This window comes from Dipodomys spectabilis, unplaced genomic scaffold (assembly GCF_019054845.1).
Source record: "Dipodomys spectabilis isolate Male_0828 unplaced genomic scaffold, ASM1905484v1 ptg000262l, whole genome shotgun sequence".
In the NCBI taxonomy this organism is placed as follows: domain Eukaryota; kingdom Metazoa; phylum Chordata; class Mammalia; order Rodentia; family Heteromyidae; genus Dipodomys; species Dipodomys spectabilis.
In genome coordinates, this window is record NW_024870939.1 from 5,677,345 (window position 1) to 5,702,547 (window position 25,203).

The 25,203-nt window shown below is 32.9% G+C and overlaps 1 protein-coding gene across 1 annotated transcript in view; it reads right to left on the bottom strand.

Moving 5' to 3' along the window:
- Window positions 1-25,203, bottom strand: part of Lrrtm4 (leucine rich repeat transmembrane neuronal 4) — a 748,759-nt gene that overhangs the window by 124,595 nt on the left and 598,961 nt on the right. The gene's annotated exons all lie outside the window — the stretch shown is intronic.

The following is a 25,203-nucleotide window of genomic DNA, read 5'->3' on the forward strand; positions in this document are numbered from 1 at the left end:
AATTCCACAGAAATCCCAAGCTGTTAAGTAAATTCTGCATTATTTACCATAGCTAAGATATGGAACCAACCCAGATACCCCTCAGTAGATGAATGGATCAAGAAAACATAATATACATGATATATAATATATATCTCATATATATATATGTATATATATATATACATATATAATATATACATATATACATATATATATATATGTATATATATACATATATATATACATATATATATGTATATATATACATATATACATATATATATACATATATATACATATATATATGTATATATATACATATATATATATACATATATAATATATATCTCATATATATATATATGTATATATATATATATATATATTGGACTTCTATGCCTCCATCAGAAAGAATGAAAGAATGACACCACCCCATTTGTTAGGAAATAGAAAGACTTGGAAAAAATTATATTAAGTGAAGTAAGCCAGACTCAAATAAACATAGGTCCTATCATTTCCCTTATCTGCAATAACTACTATATGTCTAGGACAAGCAGAAGAGGTCAAGATATATATATATATATATATATATATATATATATACATATATGTATATATGCATAACCATACAACCTGATGCTAAGCGAAAGGTACCCCAAAATAGGGACAGAAGATATTTTATCTTTCTTGTTCTTTTTAAGGTACTTATAATATACTATGTGATTTTTTGGCTCTTTGTATGTTCTTCCCCCATGGTATAACCCGTTTTCACTGTTTTTGATTCTGGTGTCCTGCATCTTGTATATACATTTTTCTTATTTGGGGATGGGAAAGGAAATAACAAAATGCTGAAATAAGGATACAGGATGACCCATTGTAACAATGACATGTATAAGACAGTATGTTGAAAATGAACTTTACAACTTTGTGGGGAGGGGGAAGAATTGGGGAAGTGGGGCAGAAAGGGATGGCAGGGGAAAAATAAAGGAGGGGTAACAGTGCTCCATAGGAAATGTATTCTCATTGCCTTACTCATGTAAATGTAACCCTCTGTACAGTATCATTACAATAAAAATATATTTTAAGAACAACAACAAAAAAGAAAATCCTGTATTTACTATTGCTCAAGATGCATCATTATACACAAGGCTCATAGGAATGCAGACAGGTGAATGGTGGCAAGTGATGAAAATGCGTATAGATATGCATCCAATCAATGGGTTCCCTGCCACCCCACAAGTTAATTGCCCAGCCTTTGTAATAAGATTTGTTCTCTGAGTGAATCCACGGCCCTTCCTACTGACTATGTCATAGTTCAAAATCTTATTGATTATGTAATTAGGTGGCAACCCAGAACTAGATTATAAGATCTGTGGAAAAATTCAATATAGTCACATAGTTATCCATGTTTTACAGTGACACATTTTTTTTTCTATAAAGCCTTATTATCTTAATACCCATGAATATACAGATTTGCACGTAGGGGACAAAACCCAAACCTTTCTACTTGCAAGGAAAACAAAAACAGACTTAAGGCTTGAAGTTACTGTGCTTATATATGTCAATAAAAAATTACCTTTTGAAGATTTCTGTCCGATATGATATTACAGACAGTGGGTCTATGCATCAGTATGGCGAAGCATCTGACAAATATTTCAAAGTATAAACTACAACCTGTTCAAAACATACAAATCTAGAGCATCTTACTGAAATTTTAATTAAGGATGTCTTATATAATAATACATATCCACCTTAAAAAGATTTTTTATCATAATTTATGTGTCCTGAACAAACAAATTTAATTCTGAGTTATCCCTGATTCCTGACACTCATAATCTGCTTTATTTTCTTTAGATTTAGGTGTTCGTCATTTGAATCACTTGCTTCTAACTAATGTAAGGTGACAAAGTTGAAAGGATTCCCTCTCATATTTAAATATACAAATGCAGGTTTTGCATTGCTCTCAGGCTCTCCCTTCCTATCTTTAATCAAGCTAGCTGAGCTACCCTTAGAGACATGCACATGAAAAGAAACAGAGTTAATTCTGGCAATCAGCAAGGAATCTTTTTTTCAGTTATACTGCCTGTAAGGAAATAAACCCTAGAAATAGCTAAATGAGTGAGCTTGAGGACTCTCTCAGAACACTCAGATGAACTTCAGTGTTGACCAATATTTCATGGTAGCAGAAAATAAAGCTGAGCCACACTTGGACTCCCAACTCACAGAAACTGTGAAGTAATTAATCTATGCTGTTAAGTTTGTCATAATCTGTTAAGTGTCAATGGATAGCTAATACAAATTTATTTCTCAACAAATAGCAGTGCTCAGAATAAATGAATCAAGTAATTGTAACTGACAGAAAGGAATATAAAAATTTTCTGATAGATGAAAAATTTTGGAATCTTTCTTAAAATCAGAATTAATCACTGCAATAGTGCACATGTAAGAGCAAAGATGAAAGCGGTGTGAATAACAGGAGAAAAATGACAATTATGAACCAAAGTGTCTTTGTGCACTTTGAAGTTGTTTTCTGAATATCTCCACTTCCTAATAGTTTTCTTCACCTTTGTATTAAATTTTGTGTCAATTACATGGCAGGTACATATATGACTTTACTACTGGTAAGTGCACAAAAATATTTCCACTCCAATATCATTCATCTCCCTCTAATACCAGCAGGATATGCTAAAATCAATGATACAAAGAACAGAAAACCTAATTTTGTGTAAGATGGTGAGCATAGAAATTATGTCCTTTCTGATTAAGATGAAAATTCAAATTTCAAGTTTTCTAAACAGATCATTATCCGTTCACAATAAATTGAAAAAATATAGTTTTTGGTTAAATTTTATGCTAAACATTTCTTGTTAGCCAGGAGCCAGTGGCTCATGCCTGTAATCCTAGCGAACTCAGAAGGTTGAGATTTGAGGATTTCTGTTCAAAGCCATCCCAGGTAGGAAACTCCATGAGACTCTTATCTCTAACAAATTTTAAAAAATCTATTTGGTAAAGCATTTGACTTGTGTAAAAGAAGCTCAGGGACAGCACCCAGGTCCAGAGTTCACACCCAAGATTTGGAAAAAAAATCTTGTTACAACTTCATTCCTAAATACCTGATCAGTCACATGAACCTGCGTACACACAAGCACAGACACTGGTTGTAAAACAGTTTTGAAAGAGAATCTAAATCCTCTAAGCAACTATTGATTTCTCATTTGATATTCAGCCAGGTAATTAAACTAATCCTTTGCTCAATGTTTAAATTCTGTGATCATCTTGTAACCCTAGAATGTGTGAGATAAACTCATGCTCTGGGTAACACCTTACCAGATGACCTTATTGTTAATTATCATGTTCTGCTGCTGTAAGTCAGAAATGGTAATAGGTAGAGCATGTGGAACAAGGTGATAGATGGATATCCCCATCCTGATGCTAATGTACTTAAACACAAGAGAAGCCATGAATGGTGTACAGAATAAATTTAAGTATCGATTGCTTCTTTTGAAGGTCAGGCTTCTCTGATCATTTGACTGTCTTGAAAATTTATAAGGTTAATGTTTCCTAACTTAAAAAGAGATTGCGTTAGTAAAATTAAAATTTAATAAAAATTTAGAACCCAGAAAACAGTTCTTGGTATCAATTAAAAGTCTACTTTCCACAGAGCATTATTGTTGTTATGTGGGATACTTTATAGCAAGTGTATGGCATATTGTGTTGGCAATATGTAAGTTTTTCTATTTACATATAGGTTTCGTTTCAGTTTCAACTTTTTGGTACATTCTGTCTGCCTAAATTCTGCTCAGCCTTTATATCTTATCTTAAAGAATACTGACGAAATTCTTCATTTTGACTTTATAAGCTTTGCTTTGTCACACTTACTATCCATTCCCTGAGTAACTTTCTTTCAAAACACAGGCACAGACATACACATACACACAGACACACACTAACACAGACACAGTTTGCCTTATTTTGTTTATTTTTGAGGCTAGACTACAATCCTAATGAGAATATACATAATATCATATTTCTACAGTCCTAAAAGAAACATATATATTATATGGTAAAATAGAAATAAAAAGTAAATAGCTGGGATGATTTATTGGATGGATCTAATACACATACGTTTATAGTTAAGTGTGATTTATTAAGTATACATTGCATATATCATTTGAAATATAAACTGGGTGAAAGTGGCTCATCATTGCAATCTTTCTCAATTGTGAGATACAGAATGGAAAAATTGTTACTTGAATTCAGTCTAGGAAAAAAACAATCCATGAAACTCCACCTCAACTGAGGGCTGTTGGATGTGCTAGTGCATCACTGTGATTCCAGAAGTGACGGGAAGCATTGGAGGATTGGGAAGTGAGACTCAATCCCAAAAATAAAGAGCCAGGGTTAGGTCTGAATGCATGCTAGAGTGCTATATAGGCTTTAGACTTGGAGTGCAAATCCCAGTACTGCCTGAAGAAATAAATAAAATGGAAAAATGATTTTGAATAGCTGAATAATATCTGAGGACATGAATGGTTCATTATTTACCAAATACTAATTAAAATTGTTTACCAACGGCATCAATGTATTTCAAGATAGCACATTTGTGGGAATGGAGGAAATTGCCACAGTGGACTCTTACTGGGGAAAGATTTTAATATAGAGTGTGGATAAAAATGCATCTTTCATTAGAGAAGCGCTGACACAGGAACTTGTAGCAAGTAGAAATATTTACCAACTGGAAATACCCTTTATGGAAGTAACCATCATGTAACTTTTTGCCAAACAATAATTGAATTTAATGAGCTTTTCTCCAGTTGTCCCAAAGGAACTTATTCTCTAATCAAGCCTAATTGGTATTAAGCCAGGAGTTAAAATTTATACACACTTAGTATTGAACTTGGTCCACAGAAAGATTTTAGAGCAAGACAGAAATTCTGCTAAAACTGAATAAAACTTGAATTAATTTTTATCAAATTATATATTTATAGTTTAGGTAAAAATAATTTTTACAGTATTTCTTATTTCAGAAGATGAAAATTAAAAGCTAATAAAGAACCAAATAAAATATTGGGGTCTACTAGATAAAATTGGCTTAAATTCTGCATTGTGGCTTTGAGATTTGAACAGTATTATGTCAGTGTGGCCACCTTAAAATCTAGAATATATACAAGAACTGTTATAACCATACATATATATACATAAACATATATTAAAATCTAGCATACATATCAGTGAATATTATTATTAATGAGACTTTTCTGTTAAAGGATGGTAAAATAAATTTAATTTCATTATTCTTAGATAAAATTATAGAAAATAAAAAGGTTAATCTAATGAAGAACTATCTATATAAATATACTACCCCAAATTAATATCTAGTAACTATGACTTTTTGTATTAGCTCCAGATGTTATTTGTTAAAAAATTCTTATAAACAAAATTGAATGTCATTCTTTTTTTGATTTAATAAATTCTTCCCTTGTATTAACACTCCTCCAGGATACAGCCATTGTTTCATAAATTTTAGACAATTCTGTTTCTTATTTTATATAGTAATGTATTTGTATGCTTCTAGAATCCACACTACTATTGTTACTCATCTGCTTTTGTTGGTGCTGGTTAAATCTTGTATGTGTACATATGTGTATGTGCACATACAAATCTACCTATTTAACATTTTGTTGTTTTTAAACAGAAAAAAATACTATAAAACTTGATACATAATAAGAAATATAACCATTAGCAAAATAAAGGAGATGATTTTTCATTGATGTTGATATCACAGTGTTTAAACTAAAGGTTTTCAATGTCTAACATTACAAATTTAGTAATAGTCCCATAGTTTTGCACATGTCTAGGATAACTTTATAAATTCAAAGATTTTTTTAAAATCACAGGATTTGAGTGAGTATTACATAATAAGAAATATAACCATTAGCAAAATAAAGGAGATGATTTTTCATTGATGTTGATATCACAGTGTTTAAACTAAAGGTTTTCAATGTCTAACATTACAAATTTAGTAATAGTCCCATAGTTTTGCACATGTCTAGGATAACTTTATAAATTCAAAGATTTTTTTAAAATCACAGGATTTGAGTGAGTATTAAAGACTGTAATTTAGGCCGGGTGCTGGTGGCTCACGCCTATAATCCTAGTTACTCAGGAGGCTGAGATCTGAGGATCACAGTTCAAAGCCAACCCCAGCAGGAAAGTCCTTAAGACTTATCTCCAATTAACCACCAGAAAACCAGAAACTACACTGTGGCTCAGGTGGTAGTGTGCTTGCCTTGAGCTAAAGAAAATCAAGGACAGTGCCCAGGCCTAGCATTCAAGCCTCATGACCACCACCATCAACAAAAATATAATTTAACATTTAAATTTAAATGTATTTTATGAATTAAAAGTAACTTTCAGCCAGGGCAGCTCACATTCGAAATCCTAAATATTCAGAAGGTTTGAGAATTAAGTCATCCTGGGAAGAATTCAGAGACAGTACCCATGCCCTGACCAGTGCCAGGATCAGTACACACACACACACACACACACACACACACACACACACACACACACACACACACACACACACATGCTAGACTCAAGTGATTAGTAATGATGGAGCATTGGTCTTGAGTGTAAAAGGTTTGACAGCACAAGGCCTGAAGTTCAAGCCTCAGTCACACACACAGAAACGGACAGACAGACAGATACACACACACACACACACACACACACACACAAACACACACAGAGTAAATTTTACTACTTTTATCAGTGTCTTCCTGTTCTATATCATTTGTAAGTGTTTTCAACTGTTTTATTAATGTCTAATTTGAACAACTTGAAAATACGATTGCAAAATCATTCTTTTGTAGTTAATATATCCATAATTTCCTGTGACCTAAGGGTAATTTATCCAAACAAAGTTTATGTGTTCTAAATACCAATGGTTTATTTTTAAATTATTTTGGTTTTGCTCGTTTTAAGACTATTCTTTTTCATCACTATTTTATATTAAGAACAATGGTTAATCAACCAATAGATCAGTGCTACATAATTGCATGTTACTTAGTGTGCTTAGTGTGAAATGTGAAATAATGTCTATGATTATTAGAATTTTAACGCAAAGCAAAAACTTGAAATATAAATATTAAATATTAAATTAGTATATAGTTATTGTTGCATTTATTTCATTATTGAAAGCCAGGAAGTGACCATTCATTTGTTGCTTTTAGAAACTTTACTTTTCTCATATTAAAGTTTTTTACATTGCTTGGAAATAGATTCAGTATAAGGCCTAAATAATAAAAAGTAAATGACTGATTTAGCATAAACTTTCATTTCTTGAGGAGATAGTATGGTACTGGAGTTTGAACTATAGGACTCACACTTGTTTCACAAGCACTCTACCACTTGAGTCATATCTCAGCTCATTTTGCTTGGAGTGTTGCATTTTTGCCTGTAGCCAGTCTTGGAAGCAGTTTTCAGTCTCATCTTCTACTGTAGCTTGGATTACAGTTCTATCCCTCCACACACTGCTTCTTTGGTTCCGATGTTATTTCACCTGCTTTTTGTAAAGGCTGACTTCAACCTTAAATCTTGCCTTTCCAATGTAGCTGGGATTGCATGTTTGGGTACTACCTAAGAAAATGACTTGGCTGAGTTGAAATGCATGTGTCATTATAGTCATTTAATTGGTGTGTGTGTGTGTGTGTGTGTGTGTGTGTGTTGCATGGGAGGGTCTCTATTTTTCTGTTCATTTCACCACAGATATTGAATTTATGTTAATTTTTTGGTTGAGTAAACTTAAGAGTGTGTTTGAATTTCTTTTGATGTCACATCCTGCGGGGAAAAATGAAAGCTACATTTTTTTGAATAACCAAAGTAAAAAATGAAATAGTACCTATTTGGTCCCAAGAAGAAAAATAGGACAGCACAGCAAAAATTTCATATGGAACATTTTTTCCATTTGTTCTCATTTTTATTCCAGAATATATAAAAAATTTTCCAAATCCTTATTTCTTTAAAATATAGTATTTTAATAACATAAACTTCTAATATATAATACCATTACTAATATGCATTTGGAAATGACTGCGAAATTTAAGTGTACACATAAATTCCTTCAATACTCCTCTTCTTGGTGAAAGGGTTGTTCAGTTAAGTCCATTTTCTTTGACTAGCACTTTTTATTGCCATTACCTGTAAGCCATAACTTGGTTTGAAATTGAATTTCAAGCACTTGAAGTCCATTGTGCTTAGCATGCATTGCTGTGCCTCAGAGTCTGAGATAAAGAAGTCTGAACTGATTCAATGTTTTCTATCTAAGAGATCAATATTTTCTATTTTGTATTGTTTGTATGCATGGGTTAGAGTTTTCTATGAGAGTTATTATCATTTATTTTGTCTGAGTGGTAGTGGCCTGAGTTCTTACATCATTTCCACTTAATTCTTAGTGAAAAATATTACTCAGTAATATATTTTAATAATAAAATGATGTGGAAAATTTGATAACACCTCTTTATATTTCTCTTACAGATTGGAAATATGACATTTCACTGACTTAACTAAATTCCACAGGAATGAGAATATTATTAGAAAAGCATAAATTACTAAGACTCATAGAAACAGGATGACTACCACCTAAACAGCTTAGCAGGCCACCTTCTTGACTCTGTTAGTGGTCAAAGACTTGTTGGAAGTCTGAAGCCAGAAACAAAGGTAAGTTTCTGGAAACTGGTTTCTGGATATAAACAAATAAATAAGGAATTTCACATGAAACATCTCAGGAGGGAAGGTAGCTAACTTTACTCACCCCACTTAATAGTTTCCTGAACCAACAGGTCTCTCAAAATAGGAAACAGTTAAGAATCCCCACTCTGACCTGTGAAGCAGTTCTGTCCATGTTAACCTACTGTTTGCACAAGTCTATTTTCCAAGCTCTGGTCACAGTTTCAGTCTATTTCTTCTCTTGCTTCAATTATTTGTTTTATCCCTTTGTGAGTTACTTGGCTTCCAACATCATCCCTTCAATCTACCTTCTACCAGACAAGTTTACACTCCTATACAAGTTGTCTTAGTAAAGTTACACGTGTTTATTGTGGCCATAGAGTTGAAATAACTGGCTACTCTAAAAGTTGTTTCCACATGCCTGAATGCTATGGGCCTATCCGTACCCAAGTCGGGGACTTACATACACACAGCCCATCTTCAAGCAGACTACTATAAACTCAATGTCAATTCTCCACCAGCCTGTCTTCTCTGGTAACAATTCAACCTATTTCTCTGGTTTATTTTATCATTTCATGATAGTATGAACACTTGAAGATGAAAAGCTACTCCCTTTTAAATTTGTTTTTCTTTATCATGTAAAAATATGTCTAGCACAAGGTTCATTCCCCACAAATAGTTGTTGACTAAATGCTCCATTTATTGTGAGCATGGCTTTTATACTTTACCTTCAGAAGCACTTTGGGGAGAGGATTTAAAGCTCTCTTATTTCCGGTGAAGATGACTTAACCTTGTAGCCCTAACTACTTGGGAGGCTGATATCTACAAGATGGCAATTTAAAGCCAGCCCAGGAAGGAAAGATTATCCCGTCTGAGACTCCATTCCCAAATAATAAGCAAAAAAGGTAGGCTGGTAGCATGGAATATGTGGACAGCCAAACAAGCAGAGTAACATGAGATTCAGAGACCAGATCTCAATATTGGGATAAAGAATTGTTTTTTAAACCCTAGAGTAACTATTCTCAGGTAGTTCAAACAACACAGATAGACTGTGAGGAGTCAAGGTCATTTATACTAACTTTAACCTAATCAAGATTTGGATGTTTGATTGCTGATTGAATCTCAACAAATCAAATATTAGAACTTTTTAAAAAATATCATCTATGAATTACATTTTTATTGAGTGTTTTGTAATTGACATTTTTATATTGCTTTTTAAATTAATTTAATGTATTATCACAACTTCATGAAGTATATATTGATAAAATGTATAATCCTCTCTGGAAAGAAAAAAAAAGAGGCTTAATGATGTTAAGTAATTTTCCCAAGTCATAAAGCTAATTAGAAATAAGCAGAGAATCCAAAGGCAGTTATTGAAGTTGAAATGATAAATACTATAAATGTTAGATTTAATGAACAAAAATTACCTAGTACAAAATGCAAGGTTAGAAAAGGCTAAATCTATTATTATGCCCTATGATTATTGCATCTTTATTAAAAGACATATAGATTGTGAGTGAACAAATACAAAAACATACTGTGGTACACTGAAAATTAGGATGGTTAGGAGACTGAGAATGTATTGAGTGCATTGCCATTAGGGAACAGTGTAGACAAAGAAGACCATGAGATTCAGTCTCAATGGAAGAACCTGGACTTGGTGCTGAAGGCCTGTCATTTCAGCTATGATGGGAAGCCAAAATATAAGTGTATCACAGTCTGGTCAAATATCTGGAAGACAGCTAGATAAGAAACGAAAATTAACTGTGTTATAAAAGGACTGGAGGGATGGCTCAGCAGTAGAGGATCTGCTCAGACAGTACAGGGCACACAGTTCAAATCCCGTTTCTGCCCAAAAAAATGTAAACTTGTATGTAAATTATTATTTATATATGTATTTTTAATGATACATTTAAGTGTAATAACATATTTAAAAATATTTAAATCATATATGTGTTATATATGTTATATGAAGATATAGATTATGTGTGCATAATTCTAAGCAAAAAGCAGAAAGCAACTGGGCACTGGGGATTATAGAAGAAAAAAAGAATAAGTAAATTGACAATTTAAACCAAAAGCTTTTAAATTGTTGACACTTTGAACTCAGTAAATCCAGTTCCTATAATATCTTCTTAAAAGGTAATATAAAAGTGAATAAACACATATGAATAAAACTTCCATCGAAAGGAAAATTATAAACGACTTAAATATCCAAGTGGGCATTTTGAAGAAAATTATTGTACACATACCATGCAATTTTATAAAGTTATTATGACTTCAAAGTGTTTTTAATGAGAAGGAAAAGTGCTTGCAATATAATAGAAAGCAGAATTGCATTATATAAAATTAAATGTGTGGTATGATCCTAAAATACAAGCACCGATAAAATGCTCTAAATATATATGCTAAAATATTAATAATGATTTTCCTTCAGGAACAGATTATGTCTATGTTTAATGTTTATGAGTGCTTTCTATTCTTTATGTTATTTTTCTACTAGCTTCCTATATCATTTTTGGTTAAAACAATTCCAACTTCCTAAGTTTTGGTAAATGCATGCTTATTTGTATAAATAAAGAGAAAAATGCTTTAAAAAGATTATGTGAATGATGACTTGTGGAGTTAAAATTTTTTCTACTAGACTACAAGTTATAAAAGTCAGGGACAGTATATTCATTACACTTTTATTCATGTAGCCTATAACTCTGTGCTCAGTAAATGCCCACTGAATGAAGATCACCAGCTAAAGATGTACAAGATTTGAGCTGATTGGATGAACAAGAAGAAAGAAACTTTCAAAACTGTGCAGTTTTAAAAAGCCAAAAATATTCTCATCAGCCAAAGAAACTATTATTTTTGTATATATTTTCTAGATTAGAAGAACAGGCAGAAAATTTTAGAATTCATTTGAGTAAGTTAGAAAACACTAAAAAAAACTACCACAAAGTACTCTCCTAAACTAAAAGTCTATAACATATAGAACCAATTTCATAAATTAACTAAAAAATAAAAATGTGTAATAAACATGCCAACACACAGTATACATATTGGCTCACATTTTTTGTGTGCATACATAAAATTGTATGTGTATTAATATATTCTTTGAAAGGAAGTAACTTACAAATTGGCATAGATGGAAAAAATAGTTTGAAATTCTAAAGTTAGATAGCAGAAATTATAGAAAATAATAATAATTTCTATGATTTCATACTTACAAATAACTTTATGTCAAACATTTCATGTTTGTTTGCATGTAATATTATTTGTGTTATATAAAGATTTTGTACTCTTACACTTTCACAGACACTTGGATCTGAAATATTTGATGCTTATTTTCTAAGGATTACAACTTATCTATTTATAAATTTTCTGCTTAAAATACATTATACATCTTTTTATTTCAGTGTTAACAAATAAAAAATAAAAAATAGCTAGGCTTAGAGTTAATTGGATTATAAATTTATTGTAATTATACTTAATCACAAATATCACATTAATTTTAATTTCTATTAAATTATTTATACTTTTTTGTCTAAAGTTTAATTTGGACTATTTTACTTCTTTCCTCTGTGTTTTTCTTTTATAGTATTTATTGTAATCAACACTTTTTCTTTGCTACTGTAGGAATGCAGTATGAAATTTTTGCATCTACTATCACCATGTAAAATATTTTATTTATTTTAAATTAACTGTTGATTAGTTCACATTAGTAGTTACCAATTATCTGATACTTTCTGTTTGGGAGAAACTCACACCTGTAATTCTAGCATTTCAAGATATTGAGAACTGAGGATTGAAGTTCAAAGCCAGCCAGGGTAGAAAAGTCTGTTTCCAAATAACTAGCAAAACAAACAAAAACAAAAACAAAATCAAAAACAAAAAACTCTACTTGAGTTTTGGATCAAAGAGAGAAAATATGTAACTCCTCTTTATTTAGGTCATGTTATTTCTAGGACTGGGAAGGTGGCTCCGTGGTAGATTGCTTGCTTAGCATACAGGAAGCCCTAGGTTTGATTCCTCAGTGCCACATACACAAGAAAAGCCAGAAGTGGCCCTGTGGCTCAAGTGGTAGAGTGCTAGCCTTGAGCAAAAGAAGCTCAAGGACAGTGCCCATGCCCTGAGTTCAAGCCCCAGGACTGGCAAAAAACAAACTTTTTGTTTCTTTTTTTTGCCTAGGGAAATTGCATACAAAAATATTCTATGCTATAACCCAGCAATTCCACTTTTGTGCATTTACCCAAATGATCACAAACAAGACCACACTAAATCTACCAGTACAATCATGTTTATTGCAGCATTATTTAGCATAGCTAAGATATGGAACCAACCCAGATGCCCCTCAGTAGATGAATGGATCAAGAAAATGTGGTATATATACACAATAGAATCCTATGCCTCCAGGGGCTGGAAAGGTGGCTCAGTGGTAGAGCGCTTGCCTTGCATGCCTGAGGTCCTAGGTTCCATTCCTCACCACCACATAAGCAAAAAGAAAAAAGCCGGAAGTGGCCCTGTGGCTCAAGTGGTAGAGCGCTAGCATTGAGCTGAAGAGCTGAGGGACAGCGCCCAGGCCCAGAGTTCAGGTCCCATGACCGGACCCCCCAAAAAGAATTCTATGTCTCCATCAGAAAGAATGACATTGCCCATTTGTTAGGAAATTTTATATTAAGTGAAGTAAACCAGACCCAAAGAAACATAGGTCCCATGGATTCCCTTATTTGCAGTAACTAGTATATATCTGAGACAGGCAGAAAAGGTCAGATAAGATGATGTTATGGGAAATGAGCCCCAAGATAAGGACACAAGTGGTTCTTTTCTTTCTTGCTTGCTATTGTTTCTAACATATTTAAAAGGTACCACGTGATTTTTTTTTGTTGTTGCTTTGTATATCCCTCTCCCTCAGTATAACCCTTGTTTTCACTGTATTTCATGTTTGTATAATTTGGGGAGAGGAAGGAAAAAAAAAACAAATTGTTTAAATAGGGATACAGGTTGACCCATTGAAATAATGAGATGTACAAGACACTATGTTGAAAAACAAACTTTACAATTTTGGGGGGGGAGGGGAGAGAGGGGGTGTAGTTGTGGAAATGGGAGGGCAGGGATGGTAGGGGAAAAATGAAGGAGGAGGCAACAATGCTTGATAAGAAATGTACTCATTACCTTGCTCATGTGATTGTAACCCCTATTTATGGTATTTTTACAATAAAAGAAAAAAAATTCTATGATAATATTTCCATTGAAACTCTGACCTAAAAGGGAAATATCACAGTGAAGAAAACAACTATCAGATGAATTGTATTTGAAACAGTTGCTTACTTCTCAGGATTGTTTTAAATTTCACATGGGAATGGGTAAGATTATGTCTTCTTTGGTGTGACTGGATTAATTGTAGTTAGAATAAAATTAATGGCATTTTCTTCATCATTATTTTACTTCTGTCGCCTTGATCAACATTTTGAAATGCTTCTTCAGTAAATGTTATAGGCAGCTCAGACATTTTTAAGAAAAGGAAAAATAAACAGGAGTTGACTGTGTGGAATAATTATTTTAATTCAGACTTCAAAATGTTGTTTGCTGTTTGTGAGGTCTTACTGAGTTGAAAATTTCTATTGCTTGAAAAATAGGCAGCAGTAATACTCACTAGATGTTGAAAATGAACTATATAACCAGTGGGGGAGTAGAATCTGGAGGGAAAATCTAGGAGAAAATAAGAGAAGTGACACAGTTCACAAAGAACTATATGCATTCCCTGATTTATATCGTAATTCCTCTGTACATCATCTTTTCAATAACAATTAAAAAAGGAAAAAAAACCTTTTACTTTCTATAAAGTTAAAGTGAAATTTTGGCTTATCATTTCCTTTGAGATTCCATGGTTCTTAAAGTTTATTGGTGTATTCCACTGCATTTACATGAATTAAGAAATTAGGGTGATGATAATAAGGTAGCAACACATACATAATAATACTTTGCCTACAAAGATCCAAGTACAGGAATTAAAGATGAACTAATTGTCTAAAAGGCAGGATGGCAGAAAGGACTGTGTGTTCTTGAGACATGTGCCCCTTATTCACAGTGTTTTCTAAATCCAGCAAAATATGTTCTTGTTTGTATCTTTATTGACATTTTATTTTATGTAGGAAAAGAATGGAGGAGAGAAGAGAGAAAAAGAGATACGAAGAGAAGAGAGAAGAGAAGATTAACAGGTAGAGGGAGAGAAACAGGGAGGAAGGCAGAGAGAGATGAGCCTTGGGAGAGTTAAATTGAGATAGAATTATTGAGAAATTAAGTATTCAAGCTTTTACACTATTACAAGACATATTGCCTATTGTTAATCACAGGACATTCTGCTCTGCAAACTTGGCCTAGAGAGATGACTGCAGGATATTCAGGGAGTTTTGTCATCTTATCAAGACCAAAAAGATCGGAGGTAATTTTCTGGTGAATGTCTCATCCAGGATCAATGAAAGGAAATAAGTGTACCACAAACACTATTGAAAGCCAGGTAGAATCTTAGAGTTTAAAAATTGGACTTCATTTCACCGCAGCAATCCATTAATTTTGTCTTGAGATGGTGAAGATTCATTCTAGTGAAAGGCTACATAGACAGTTGCCTATCCTTAATGATAATTAAAGCCCAGGGCTTCCTTCCAATTACAAGAACAAGACACTTTTTAATCTAAAGATTTAAAAATACTTATAAACCCCGAAAGTAGGCTTTCCAAACATGAGAGCAAATGATACTCTGTTAATCACTTTGATACTGTGCCCCCAAAGTTTATATAGATGATCAAGCGGTATTTAAGTGATTTTTTTCTTTTCTTTTTCTTTTTTCTTTCTTTTTAAATTTCTATTTATTTATTTGGTTTTAGTCAGTGTTTCTGGTGATATAGCACAGGATCTCTTGGACCACCTCCTTATCTAGTTTGTTATTCAGACAGGTGTCAACATGGAGGGCATCAAACTGTGATCCTCCTAATTCTGCTACCTAATTACCAGAGATTACATGTATGGTGATACAGGCCCGGGCTTTTAGTGGCTTTTTAATGTGAAAAAGCTACTCACATTAATAAAAGTTTTAATAACCTGATTCTAAACTTTCTTTCTAAATAGCTGAGTGCAAATGTTTGTGTATCTTTGTGTGATACACACATTATCTTTGTATACTTATATGCCTGCACACACTGTGTTTAGGTGCATGTATATTCACATTGACAATACAATTAATTTAATCACTATCAACTTGATTGATACATTATCATGTTTTAAAAATAAAATATGATTGTACCGTTTTAATTTCTTTTTTTTTTTGTTCCGTTGTGGGACTTGCACTCTGGGCCTGGGCACTGTCCCTCAGCTCTTCAGCTTAAGGCTAGCATTCTACCACTTGAGACACAGCACCACTTCTGGTGTTTTTGGTGGTTTATTGGAGATGAGTCTCATGAACTTTCCTAGAGTGGCTATGAACTATGATCTTCAGGACTCAGCCCAGCCAGATTTCATTTCTTTAGCAAAATCACTTACCAGATAATGAAAATTGTCATTTAATTCTAAAATAAAGAAAAATGGTAAAAAAACAATGTAATTATTAAAAAGATTAAAGAGCCACAATTATTAGACTATTTCTAAATAGATATTTTCTCATTAAAAACTTTTAGTATCTCATTTGCATTTCTATTTGCAATTTCTCCTTTTTATAGAATTCTGTGTTAATTTGACCTCTATTTATATAAAATGTGCAATATGTTAGACTGATTTTCTGTGACTAAAACATATATTCAAATAGGCTTCCTAGGATAGATTACTTTTATTTTTTTGATATTAAGTCTATTTTGAAATTGCTCTATAATTTATCCATGAGACTAAGTATGGTCAGCATATGTGTGTGTGTGTATACATATATGTATTTCCAAAATCCTTAGTTGTCTTGTAATCTTAAGTTCTTACTATTCAGTTCACAAGTATTATCTAAACTTGATACCTATTCAGTACCAAGGTAGATTTTGATATCATGGTAATCCATAATCATTCATGCTCCAAGGGGTACAATAAAAAACACAGCCCTCAGAGGGACTCATCCTTTCTAGTCATGGTTTCTAACAAAAAAAAAGTCAAAAAGAAAAGAAGAAAAGCAAGAACCACGAGACTGGTAGACATTTCAATATTTCTTTACTCTTTTCTTTGAGCTCTAGGTCTCACCATTACCTGCCCATAAATCCAACAAACACTTCAAGTTGAGCAATGAAGAAAGCAATCTGTGCCTTCTCTCCATTTTAACAGGACATAAAGAGCCATAGGGGTAAACACATTGGAAAAAAATTTAGTGGTGGTGGTGAGCCCAATACTCATTTTTTAAAAAAATATAAATAAGTAAGGAAATGGCTACCTTTTATGCAAACTCTGGAGGGTGGCTATACAACCCCAATTACTTATATGGACAACTGAATTAATCTTCTTCTTTTCTTTTTCTCTTCTCGATAACATATGGGCTCCACTCAGCTGTGGAAGATGGTGGACCCTCACTGGGATCACATCTGTCAAGTTTACAGGAGGAATAAAAGCACTCAGCAGGCATGTGGGCTACTGTGTGTGTGAATCAGGTGAAAAACCATGCCAAGCAAAGTCTATGTCCTTGGGAAAACACTTTCCTTTGTCCTGCAGATGTTAAATACCATCCTTTCATAAATGAGGACCACAATGAATCTTTTATGGAACATCTAATTACTTCATAAAAATGAGCTCTCTTATTTACATTGGTTAGATTCACTCTCCATTTCATACATGCTCAGGTACATGTCAGTTTTGTTTTTTAATAAATGCTTTTTGACATGGTATGCCCAAATAATCACTTGAAGTACAATTTAGATGCTCAATATCATATACTATGCAGGCAGGATTAAAAAAATGGAGTAAAGTGGAAGATACACTACCTAAAAGAAATATAGGACAGTTTTCATTATAAAGGGACAACACACCATTTCTGCTTGTTCTTTGTATTGAAAAATTGGGATTGGTCTTATGACAAAAACTAAGCACCATGGTACTTATCTCAGAGGCAAATTTTCATGGGATGGCTGACATTCAAAAATAAAATATAAAAGGTAAAATGGACAAAAGTTTGGATGGTTCAAACTGTTGCTGCCCATGCACTAGTGATGTGATGCCAGAAGAGAAGGATTCTATTCAAAGGCATGATGTGCTTTTGTATTTTCATTTTCTGAATGATGGTTGCATCCGATCAAGGTATGAAGAGTCATTCTGATATTTTTGTTTGTTTGTTTGTTTCAACTTAGTCTGACAGTACAGGCTTAAGGGTTGTGAAGGCTGTGCATATTTTGATGATTCATTCCTTGTGCTAGAAGCATAATTACTTGGCAACAATGCAAGATGAACATTAAATAATTTTAAAAAACACACGTGTAAACCATTTTTACCAAACTGATAGAGATTGTAAAAAAGGATGAGCTATATTTTTGAAACATCAATTAGAAGAAATCTATAAAATCATTGTTCTGGATTTGGGAAACAGTATTTGGATGAGAAATCCAAGCCAACTTAGATAAAATGATCATTCTTAGGTTATTTTAATATCAGCAAGGATGTGGTTGCTTAACAACCCTGCTGTTATTGCTATAGCAAGTCTGAAAGCTGCTCACATGTTTTTAGAGCCTGAGACAAGTGAACAAGCTTGGAAATGAATGTTAGCTGTTTAGTACAAAACAGATATTGCCTAATAATATCTTCTTTCAGGTTGCCTTTAGATAACTTAGCAATATTAATTTTAAACTTATAAGGTGAAGAAGAAACAAGCAACACCTGTACCATCTCAAAAATAAATCTAAGCCCTTGAATGGAATGAACGATTATCTTTACTACCAACTATTCTAGACATAAATGAAATGAAAGTGAAACAACTTCAGGTTTTAAAAGCAAGTCTTCAGGCATATCTCAAGGTTGCTACTAGAAGTGTAGACAGAGCTATTCATATGTCTCTTCACATGTAGAATGTGACTTTCTTTAAAGTGTTAGGTATATGCATCACAACTTTTGCAACTCCATATTATATTAACTTTAAAGCTGTCTCTTTCTTTTTCTTTTTCTTTTTTTTTTTTGGGGTCCGGTCATGGGGCCTGAAATCTGGGCCTGGACACTATCCCTCAGCTCTTCAGCTCAAGGCTAGCACTCTACCACTTGAGCCACAGCACTACTTCCGGCTTTTTTCTTTTTGCTTATGTGGTGCTGAGACATTGAACCCAGGGCCTCAGGCATGCAAGGCAAGCACTCTATCACTGAGCCACCTTCCCAGCCCTGTCTCTTTCTTTTTCTTTATTTCAATTATTCTTGGGAGGTGGGGGTACTAGTGTTTCAACTCAGGGCCTCATACTTATTTGGTTGGATCTCTACCACTTGAGATACCCCTGATGTCTTGCTTTATGCTGATTATTTAAAGGATAGTGTCAAATAGACTTTCTGCAGGAAATGGTTTCGAAATGAGATCCTCCATAACTTCTATATTTTCCTATAATTATTTTCAAAGTGATAGATCTAGCATAGATTTATAATATGTTTTATATTTGCTCACTTACATCTACTAGGGGTACTCAAACTTCATCTATGGTATCTAGTAAGTTATTTCCTAAATGCCATATCATAAAATAGTTTTTGATACCTCTAGTTTTCTCTAAACACTTCTTAAATACATGAATAAATAATTGCCCTTTACTAAATAATCTAATAGAAATAAAAAGTGCAGTTAGATTGTTTCTTTGTTGCTTTGTATGTCCCTCCCCCACAGTATAACCCCTGCTTTCACTGTACTTGATGTTGGTATAATTTGTGGAGGGGAAGGGGAAAAACAAATTGTTTAAATAGGGATATAGGTGGACCCATTGCAACAATGAGATGTACAAGTCGTTATGTCGAAAAACGAAATTTACAACTTTGGTGGGGAGGGGGGGAGCAGGGAAGATTGGGTGGGGGGCCTGGGGAGGATGGGAAGGGATGGGAAGTGGAAACAAAGGAGGAGGCTACAATGCTTGATAAGAAATGTACTCATTATCTTGCCCATGTAATTGTAACCCCTCTATACAGTATTTTCACAATAAAAAAATAAAAAAGAGTTATACATATAGGTGTTTATTCCAGCATCATTGAAAGGCAAAAAACCCCCATAAGAATGCCTTACATTTACAAAATCGTTGAAATGTTTAAGTTTCTTACAGTAATTTTTGATGGAATATCACAGGAAGTACTTTACTTCAATGCAGATTAAATATGAGACATGCTCCCATCAAATGTTAAATGAAAACACTGCAGTGCTAAATTCTCTGTTGTTCTATTAACACTTGTGGAATGGAATCATACTGATGTGGTGGTGGAGAGGAGTCTTGTAGGAGCAAGGCTTAAAAGAGGATCCCTGAAGTTTATCAGAGGAGACTGTCCATACGTGAGATAACGTCTATTAGTAAACTTTGTCATTTAAAATCTGGAATTGTTCTTTAAGCCTCTAATGCACCATCATTTAATTTTTTCATTGAAAACTTGAAAAGAAATAAGCTGTCCTCATTTTAGAAATACTCTACTGAGTTGTATATTAGCCCCAAATTGTTAGATTTCCCTCGTGCATTTGAAAAGAGTTTTGAAAATATTATCACGTTCATTTGGATTTTTACCATTTTTGATGTCTCATAATTAGCTCTATTTCCAGGGACTCCTACTGGCTTTTTCTATAATAAATTAATACATTGGGTGGGTCAAGGTTAATGTAATTTAAACTGTCAATCACATTCCACAGTTTCTGGACTCATTTATGTATGCTGAACTGTTCCACTTATTTTTCAGCCAGATTTCATTAAAACTACAAAGGCTTATTTTTATGTAAACTTGATAATTTTTGTTTTTGACATTGTTGTCTAGAGAAATAGGACTTTGAGTCACAATGAATAGGGACAAACTAGTAATTGGAACAAACTAAAAAGAGACACATCCTTAATTCATTCTCACTATATGTGAGAGATGAAAGTACTGCTTTCCTGTATTCCAAACATTTGTGGATTCTGTAACTAATAAACTATTGTAGAAAGATAGTACTTAGGAAAGTTAAATCATTCTTTTTCAATTGTGTAATATTTTTATAATGGAAGTACTTGGTGAAAGATTACCTCTACTGACTAATAACTCAGCAGCTTTTAAAAAATTTAATTTATAGTCAGAGAGGTTACAGTTACATCCATAAGGTAGTGAGTACATTTCTTGTCAAACTTGTTATCCCACCCTCATTTTTCTCCCACTTTCCCTCCACCCTGATTCCCCCTGTCCAGGTGGTACAGTTCATTTTCAACATCTTGTGCTGTGAGTATCAATGTTGCATTGGTTCACCCTTTGTCCTTTAACTCACCATTTATTGTTCTCCTTCCCTAATTCAGATTAAAAGTATTTACAATACCCAGGTACCAAAATCAGATACCGTGGCATCTTTTCTTTGATATTGTTGCCTTTAATAACTAGAAATTTTGTCACAAAAAAAATCCTTACAAATGTGTTGCATCAAATACAGTAACTAGTCTTCAAACATTAACATGCAATTTGGTGAAAATATTGAAGACCAAATTATCTATATTCAAGCTACTTTCATAGTAGCAGCAACATTAATGATAGGTATGATTCTCATATGCTAATGAGAAGGAAATGAAAATAAATGGAGGAGTTTCCCAAGTCTACTCCACAGTTAGGATTGAACCTAACAATCTATAAATTCATAACCCCTTCTACTCTATTGAAATTATGATCATGATAGAGCAACTAATTACTTAAACTTATGGGTTGTCTGTTGTTGAATGGTCAGAGTAGCTTAGCAAATCAACCATGTAATAACTCTGCACCAAATAAATGCTTAATGAAAATTTGACAATTCATTGAGCATAGTTTGCTTGGACAAATTATCAGAAGTCAGAATAAACATTTAAAAACTAGGAAAAATGAAAAGAATAACAACCATTAAAAATAAAAATAAAACAAAATCATGGAAAAACTGAGATTTGGAATAACTTGGTATGCTTCCTTTATTTATAAAAAATGCACAAAGTAACAGAAAAATGAGGGTGTACTTTATACCAACAAATGCTGAACATTTTCATGTTTTCTATATCTTGGTGTTTACATTTCAAGGTAGTTTTCATAAGCTAAACATTGCCTATGAAAACAACATACGGCTCGTGGTTTCAAATGCTTGCCCAGATTCATTAGAGTGGAACAGATAAAATTGAGATGAATACATATTGCTGTCTATGATTATATACTGTCAACTGCTCACCATTTAGCATTCTGTCAAATATCCTACTATAGATCATGAAATGAAAATCAATTACTGTCCTGCTCTCAAAAACATGATTTTGTTGTTGTAATGACATTAGATAAATATATCTACAAGTTGATGATATTACAATGAAAAAAAACTATATCTAAGATTTAGTTTATTAACAAGAATGATACTGTAGATCCCTATGGGATCTACAATAATGAAATTAATTCATGTCATTTTAATTGTAATAAATCTTGACAAAAACGCAACAAAACAGGTAGCCACACACTTATTAAAACTGTTTATTTTTAAAATAAAAATAAACATATTAGTGGGTTACCCCTAGCATATATGTAGATTTACACATCAAATTCCAAAATTAAAATAATGTGTAAGAATTGAAAGAAAGTTGAATATGTACTTTTAACCATCTAAAGCACTATTACTGAGGAAAATTAGAATTCTTTAGTTGGTCTGTACAAAAAAAATAAAGCTCAGTAATCAACAGCACTTTTAAGAAGTCAAAGCTATTCACAATAGAAATGGGTCAACATGTTAACTATATCTGAAGGTTTCAATGGTAGGGAAACTCAGCCACTTGTTTAAAATATAGTACACAAAATTCAAGGAGGCAAAGAAAGAAAATGGATGTCTCCCAGAATCTTGTCACATGGATTCAATATAAAAATACATAAACTTGGTATATCTATACCATCTATCATTCTGTATATCTAGTGTATATATATATATATATATATATATGTATATATATATATATATATACACGCTTAGTGTATGAGTACATATTTTCTGTATGCTTAATATATACTATGGATAACTGTATTTGATGTATAGCAACTGAGTATACCTATCTGTATGTATATATCTACTTGAAAGTTATATGGTAAATATTGCTTCTTCAATCCAAACACTTTGTATGTATCCTGTGTTTTTGTGTTTATCTGTATGTGTATATAATCTGAGATGAAGAACAAATCTTCAAGTTTTTTTTTTTTTTTTTTTTTGTCAGTCATGGGGCTTGAACTCTGGCCTGAGGCGCTGTCCCTGTACTCTTCAGCTCAAGGCAAGTGCTCACCACTTGAGCCACAGCATCACTTCCAGCTTTTGAGTAGGTTTATTGGAGATAAGAGTCTCATGGACTTTCCTGCCTGGGCTGGCTTTGAACTGCGATCCTCAAATCTCAGCCTCCTGAGTAGCTAGTATTACAGGCGTGAGCCACTGGCACCCAGCTTAAATCTTCAAGTTTTTATTGCATAGTTTACCATCTTATACTTGATTACTTAAGAGATAATTGCTCAAGAGCAAAAGAAATTACAAGTAGAGTAATTATGGAAGCCTTCAATTAGATGAGGCTTATGCTTTATATATGATTACTTTTTCTTTTCATGTGAATCACTATAATAAAATGTTTACAATAGAAAATAATCTATGACCATTCCATATTTGTGTGAGAGGTCTGATAGAATGGAATATTATAAATCTCTCAATAGGATAATATAAGTATTTCTCAGAGTACAAAATGTCTTTAGTAGCCTTAAAGGATCACATGCCATTTATATTGTAGATGCTTGTTATCAGCATGTTCCCAAGAGATCAACGCTGAGGAAAAAACATGAATGTCCAAGTATATCGATGCTCAGTTCAATGCTGTACTGTAGACATTTAATTTATTCTTCCACAATGCAGCCCAGCAAAAATATCACCTTTTACTTATGTAAAAAATTATTTTATCACTTGAAATAAGCACATTTTATGCCCTATTTTGTGGATTTTCTAATTTTTCATAAGTTCTTAATCTTGCTTTTTTGAGCACCATTTGCTTTGGGGAAAGAGGTATATTTTCACAAAATTAAAGGCAAGGGAAAGCAGATCATACAAATATTTAAACACAACCAATAATAATGATGGTTGAACTAAGTTTTTCTGCATCAAATTAGCTGTATAATGTACCCATGGAAATATGACATTTTGTTTTTAAATTTCCTTTTGATAATGAACATTCTAACTGGTGTGAGGTAGATTCTCAATGTTTTTTAAATATACATTTTTTTATACCCAGAGATGTAGAATGTCTCTTCATGTATCTGAAAGCCATTCTTATTTCTTCAGAGAAGACTCTCTTTAAGTCTTTAGTCTACTTGTTAATTGGGTTATTGTTTCTTTGAGGATTTGTTTTTGAAAGGTTTCATTTTTGAGCTCTAAGCATATTAGAGATATATGTCATTGTCTGATGCATAGCTAGTGAAGATCTTCCCCAATTTAGTGGGCTTTCTGTTTATCTTGCTAGCTGTATCCAAATAATACATTCTGGTGTGGATGTGGCCAAAAGGAAACATTTCTAAGCTATTTCTGGGAATGCAAAAATTGTTCAACTATTATGGAAAGCAGTATCAGTGTAGAGCTAACTCAATGACTAAACATAGAGCTTCTCTATAACCTGGCAATACCAATCTTGGGCATTTATTCAAATGACCACAAATTAGAGTGTGCTAAAGCCACCTTGTTCATTGCAGCATTGTTTCCCATAGCTGAGATATGGATTCAACTCAGATGACCCTCAGTGGATGAATGGATCAAGAAAATGTGTTATATATACACAGTGTAATTCTATGCTTCCATTAGAAAGAATGTTTTGTCCTGTTTGGAAGAGAATGGAAAAACTTGAAAAAAAATATTAAGCAAGTAAGCCAGACCCAAAGAGACATAGGCTGCATATTTTCCCTCATTTGTAGTAATTATTGTGCCTATAAATCTACAAATAAGCCCAATAGATAGTAAAGACAAATAATTGCACTTGGACATGATTAATTAAACAGCATTCTGAACATTCACACAGTGAGAACAAGAGAGGATATTCTTAGGAGATGATCACAAGGACTAAATAGCTATGTGCATATGGTCATATAAAATGATCCTTACTGAAATTAACTCAAAGAAAGGGAAACAAGAGGGTTTTATTTTTTGTACAAATTGCAGTTCTTGTTTTCTTTTTGTTTTGTTTTATTCCCTTTTGTTGTTGTTTTTAATTTCTGTACTCTGTGTACTATATAAATTTTTCTGATTGGGGAGGATAAAGGGAAGCACAGAAATGGTAATACAAAGGGTGAACCAATCTAACAGTGATACTCACTAGACAATATGTGAGAAATGAGTTATACAACTTGGGA